The sequence below is a fragment of the Leptonotus elevatus genome, chromosome 5 (genome assembly GCF_054856555.1).
Source record: "Leptonotus elevatus isolate MCC_2025b chromosome 5, RoL_Lele_1.0, whole genome shotgun sequence".
Classification (NCBI taxonomy): domain Eukaryota; kingdom Metazoa; phylum Chordata; class Actinopteri; order Syngnathiformes; family Syngnathidae; genus Leptonotus; species Leptonotus elevatus.
Window position 1 is genome coordinate 851004 of NC_141243.1, and position 5625 is coordinate 856628.

The window sequence follows — 5625 nt, forward strand, 5'->3', positions numbered from 1 at the left end:
TATGTGACTGACGTGTTTATTTCGGTGCGATTGGGCTCCCTGGGACCAGCAAAACCCCCAAAGAGCGGTCGGGTGGGATCGGGGCGCACCAGCAAAATTGACAAAATGCTGGGAGAGAAGATCGCCGGTTGTCTCGGGCGTTACGTTGGGCGTTACACAAACTCTCGCCGATGTTCTTTAAGGTGAGTTGTTCAACGTGTTAGTCGGTGGGCCAGTTAGTTGGTTGATGAGCTGGTTGGTTGGTTGATTGGTTGTGTCATTGTTTGGTTGCTTATTAGTTGTATGCTTACTTGGTGAGGTAATAGGATGGTTGGTTGATAGGTTGTCCAGTTTGTTAGTAAGTCAGTTCATTTTGGGAGGGGGTTAATCATTTAATTAGTTAGTTGGTTAGTGTACCTTGTAGTAAGTAACTAACTTGCCAGTTAGTCTTAGTTATCTGATTGATTGGGGTTTTCTGAGCGGTTTCATTAGTTGGATGGTTGTCCACTTGGTTAGTTAGTTAGTGTATAAACTAGTTGGTGAGTTAATATGTTGGTTGGTTAGTTTGCCAGCTACTCAGGTCATTCATGCGTTACTTAACTCTTTGGCTTTGTTATTTGATTGGTTAGTGATTTGAATGTTTGGTTAGTTAATGTAGTTTGTGTGATGAGTTGGGTGTGTGGTTGGTTACCTTGGTAATTAGTTTATTAGTGTATTAATTAGGTAGATAGATAATACTTAGCCAGTTGGTCAGTTAATAGTTTGGTTGTTTAATTAGCCAGTGAGTCTGACAATTATTACATTATTAATTGTTTGGTTGTTGGTTGCTCGTGTGGGTGGTTTGTTATGCTACGCTTATGATTTGGATGCTCAGTTGGTTTGTAGTTAATCAGACAGCTAGTTACTTACTTGACGGTCTGTTGGTCATTTAGTCAACTGGTTGGTTAATTAGTAGTTGCTTGGTCAATTTTCCTTCAAAGAAGCTGAGAAATGACAAGAGCGTAATAACAAAGTTGATTAGTGTTGCGGATGTTCTTGTGAATCTCATTTGTCTAAAATCTCTGCTGGTAATTAAGCACCGACGTTGCAATGGATAACCCAACTGCACACAGGTGTTGTTTTAAGTAACTACATGTTGGGGGGCATTTGTCGGAAGAGTTTCCAGTGTATTTCATATTTCACTGCTGAAAACAAAATCACAGTACAATCATCGTTTTGGCGGGCTTGCTCCAAACACGCGCATCCAAAAGGCACCGTTACTTACTTACTTACTTACTTACTTACTGACTTACTTACTTACTTACTTCCTTCTCTCATTCCCTCCCTCCCTCCCTCCCTCACACACATGTACTTCCGTCTGTGTGGGTAGAGCAGCGCCTCATCCCTCCCGAGAGAATCGTTGCTGCGCTTGCTCGGCTGCCATTTGGAATCTCGTTTCTGTTGTGTATTGAAGACACTTCCGCAGACGCACACATTCGCACTCTCACGCAGAATAGTATCATAAGCGTCTTCTGCTAAATTGTCTTCATCTTTTTTCCAGCGCGGAATGTTGATGATTCCTCCTAGCGAATTGCGGCTACACAATCAGCCGCAATTGTTGCCCGCAGTTAGCGAGCATGCAAATGGGAAATTTATTTTCAGATGTGGTGGAACTCGCTTGGTAACGCTCCCTAATGAAGACCAGACAGCTTCTCAATAGGTTCACAACAGACACCAGACGCACAGGCATGCATTTGCTTATTACCTTATTTTCCAAATTTTACATATGCAACTTTTATTTATTTATTTTTTTTTTTTTGTCATTTGGGTTCATCGCTTACCTCGCTGGCTGGTTGGGTAGCCAGTTAACACCTCAGGGAGTGGGTTTGTCTCACTTTGGTAGCTCGTCAGTTAAGTTTACATGGCTGGTTTATTGGTTAGTTAGTTAGTAAGTTAGTTAGTCAGTCTACCTGGCTTGTTGGTTGGTTGTTTAATTACTTGACTGGTTATTTACCATTTTGTCAATGAGTTAACTGGTTGGTTGGAGGGGTGAATACTGACGAGTTAGTTGCTTGATTACTGGTTAATTTGTTAGTTGGTTATTTGGTTGATTTAATTGGGTGGTTTGTTAGTTAGTTTAATTTGTGGGTAGTGCGTCAATGTGTGGTTAGTAGGCTAGTTATTTTTTTGTGTTGTTTGTTTATTAGTGTTGTGGTTGGTTGGTTGTTTACCTGATTGGATAGTTTGGTTTGTTGGTTATGACGTTAGTTGGTTGGTTGGTTATTTCGTGGTTATTCTATACTGGCCTATGTTGTTGTTGCATAGTTCTAATTACTGACTTTATTTATTTTCTCAATTTGAGCTGTGCATCTTCTAGGAATTTTTTATGAACATTTTTAAACATTTGAATTGAATAATTCAATTGTGCCTCCATCTTGCGTCAAACTTGAGTCTTTTTTTTTGTTGCTATTTTTTTTTCTTATCCATGCCAATGATTTCCTTCTTCATCCCCTGCGACGTGTCGGAGGGTCCGAGGTCGTCGGCCATCATTGGCGTTTTATTCATGCTCACGTCTGTGCCCTGCGAGTGTTAGCACGCTTGACACCGGCTTGGAAAAAAGAAAAAGTCAGCGGCGGGCGCTTATTAAGCGGAACGTCATTTCACAGCGTTCCCGTGGTGAAATGTCATGCTTGGGCAAAGGAAGGAAAAAAAGTGGGTGCGAGTGAGCGTGAGTGTGTGTGTGTGAGTCATGCTTGATTTCCTGAGGGCTTTTTTGTCCTTCAAATTGAATTTGTTGTTTCTCAGTTAAAAACGCAAACTAAATTCATCACATTAAATTGTTTAATATTATGGAACTATGATTAATTTCCTTGACTTGCTGTTACTAGAACGTGATGTATTTCATTCACATGAACTTGGTGGTTAGTCAGTTGACTTGCTCGTTGGTTGTTCAGTTGATCGTTTGGCTAGTTTGTGAATTAGTCCGTTAGTTAGTTAATTAGTCTGTTTTTTGACGTTGTTTATTTAATTACTTGCTGTTGTAATGGGTTAGTGGGTTATTGCTTTCATTTGTTTATTGCTTAATTAATTAATTAATTGTTTGGTTAGGCATTGGTGGCATGATTGGCTGTTTTTTCTTCTTCCTTCAGTTAGTTTGTTGACAGCTGGTTAGTTGTTTTGGTAAAATGTTTTAATCAATTTCTGTCTTAGCTTATCGGCAAGATAGTTAGCTGGTTGTTTGTTTTACAGATTGTTTTGTTGCTTAGTTAATGTGTCAAGCAGTTGTTCAATCCGTTGGTTTGTTCGTTAATTTGGTTGGTTGTTTTGGTAGTTTGTTTTGTTCATGTAATGATCTAATTTCTCTCATGGAATAAATCAAATAATCTATAAATCAATCTATCTGTCTAATTGGGTAGTTTTATTGTTCGGTTCGGTGGTTGGTTTATTGATTCATTACTTGGTTTGCTTTCTTGTTCTTTATACTTTTTGTGTTTTACATACAAATGATATTTGAAAATTAATTCACTTGCTTCCCTCGCACTTCTGTTCACCAATATGTAAATGTTAGCACTTATTCAACGATCCTGCGTTTTGTTTTGAAAATCCCAAAGTAGCACAGGGGGAAGTCCTGCAGGTATTCATTATATTGTGAGTGCGCTTCGCTCGCCGCTCATCCGTCTTTACCCACGAAAGTCACCCACATCTGGTGGCGGGCCACAACCCGCCACAATGCGCCATTATTACTATTATTATTTTTTTTGCCACACAAATCACCGGAGACCCACTTAGGGGGAAAATATCTCATTTTCAGCCTCCTTGCTTGGCTCAATCATTCTGCAGGCAAAAGAAGGGCGGGTCAATAAGCGTGCGCTTTTATTTTTACGAGCACATTTGTCTCCAAAGTGTAAGTTATTCGTATGCCGGAGTAACACGTGCTGCTGCAGCCTGTAATCTTCCCACGTTTTCGCCAAACAGAAACCGAAAGCAATTTATTTCTCACAAGCTTTTTACCTGTAAAAGTAATTACAGTAGCTTCACGAACAGCTTAACTCCGCATGATTGACATGTCTGGCAAATTTCCTGTAACTCAAAGAAATGAATTTGGGGGGGCTGGATTTTGGAGGCTTTAGCTTCTGGACGGCCGCTATAAGCCAAAATGGCCGACTTCCTATGTCACTATATAAACTCACCAAAGTGGCAGCTGCTTTTTAATGACATAAATGTCTCTCCGAGTGTCAAGAATATCATCAAACTTCCAAGTGGGCCAACCGGATTGTTTTTGATGTCGTTATGCAAGTGGCACGGCGCTGCGAGACGCTAGCCCCGCTAACGTCAAGATGACACGCACACACACACACACACACGCACACTGCTTCTCCAAAAAGAAGCTCCAACTGCCGTCAGGTCTGGAAGTTCTCCTGCTTGCGAACTCTATTTTTAGCCTAGCGAGGTGCCGTTCCGGCGCGTTCTATTTTGTTGTTGTAGAAATGTTCTTCCTCCACGCACGGCGTTTCCATTCTGTCTTCCTCGCCGCCTCTCATAAAAAAAAACAACTAAGACTTAACACGCTAATGTGGCTCATTTAGCTGCTGGAAAACACGCATTCCGTGCACCCGATGCAGCGGGATGCGTAATTAGCTTATTATCATCCTTTTAAGACGACAACTTGTAACTTGAAAAATGATGACTACCGTGATGCATTTCCTAGCCTCCAAAATGTCCACACAATTTCAAGGCGGTCCCCACAATAGTAGTTAAACCTGGAAAAACACGCGTGTATGGGCCCCACAATGTAGCAAAGACAAAGGCACTCACACACCACATTTGTAATGAATGACTGCGAGGTCGAGACAAGTTTAGGTCTAATTAGATTTGGACTTAGCTAGTTAGCCTCATGTCTAGTTTACGTAAGGCAAACTCAACTTTCGATGGCGCTAGTTAATTGTAGGTCTAGTTATCTTCGTCTTAATTAGCTTTGGGCCTGAGCATGTTAGTTACAGAACTAGCTACTGTTAAGTTATTAACATTGTTTTTCAGTTTCAATTTATATTTTAGCCGTTTTGGATTTAGTTATAGCAGTATGGCTCAATGAATAGAATTGTATTCTTATCTGTCTCACTCTCAGAAGAAGGGCAACGGGTTTCTTCCATTTGCTATCTTGAAGGGAGTTTAGTCTAGTAACGGTCTCAGCCGGTCGGAAGAGGGGAGGCACAGGCTGATTGATGTATTATTGTTTTTCTCTAATCTGATTTGTATTCCTGGGAACTTGCTGATGGGAGGAGACTTTTCGTATTCACCCACTTTTCAATAAATAATGATGTGCCGGAGTGGAGGAGACACAATCTGAACAGACCACTGTTTGAGTGAGTTCAATTGTTGTCATCAAAAGCTTTTGATACCTTTGCAAAGGGACTTCTTCACCAAAATCTCACCATTCAGTTAATTGAACACGCAAAGAGTAGAATATAAATATATTCTACTTTAACACTACTTAGTTGGCAGGAGGCCTAGCTAACTTCATCATAATTAGATTTGGGGATAGATAACTTCAGGTTTAGCTAGTTAGTTTCAGGTCAAATTAACTTCAGGTTAAGTTAGTTAGCTTCAGGTTGAGTTGACTTCAGGCCTATTTAGCTTCACGCCGAGCTAGTTAGCATCGGGTCTAGT